A 637-nucleotide genomic window follows, 5' to 3' on the forward strand; every position below is an offset into this window, starting at 1 on the left:
ACCTCTCTGCAATGGACAGATCATAGAAACAGAAACTAAACAGAGACACAGAGAGACTAACAGAAGTAATGAAACAGATGGATTTAACAGATACCTATAGAACTTTTTATCCTAAAAAAAAGGATATACCTTCTTCTCAGCACCTCATGGTACCTTCCAAAATTGACCATATAATTAGTCACAGATCAGGCCTCAACAGATACGAGAAGATTGAAATAATTCCTTGCATCCTATCAGATCATCATGGACTAAGAATGCTTCTCAATAACAATATAAATAATAGAATGCCCACACATACATGGAAGCTCAACAACACTCTACTCAATGATAACTTGGACAAGGAAGAAACTAAGAAAGAAATTAAAGACTTTCTAGAGTTTAATGAAAATGAAGCCACAACATATTCGAACTTATGGGACACAATGAAAGCAGTCCTAAAAGGAAAACTCATAGCTTTAAGTGCCTCCCAAAAGAAACTGGAAAGCGCATATACCAGAAATTTGAAAACACATCTGAAAGCTCTAGAACAACAACAACAACAAAAAAACAAATTCACCCAAGAGGAGTAGAAGTCAGGAAATAATCAAACTCAGGACTGAAATCAACCAAATAGAAACAAAAAGAACTATACAAAGAA

The sequence above is a fragment of the Mastomys coucha genome, unplaced genomic scaffold (assembly GCF_008632895.1).
Source record: "Mastomys coucha isolate ucsf_1 unplaced genomic scaffold, UCSF_Mcou_1 pScaffold22, whole genome shotgun sequence".
NCBI classification, from domain to species: Eukaryota; Metazoa; Chordata; class Mammalia; order Rodentia; family Muridae; genus Mastomys; species Mastomys coucha.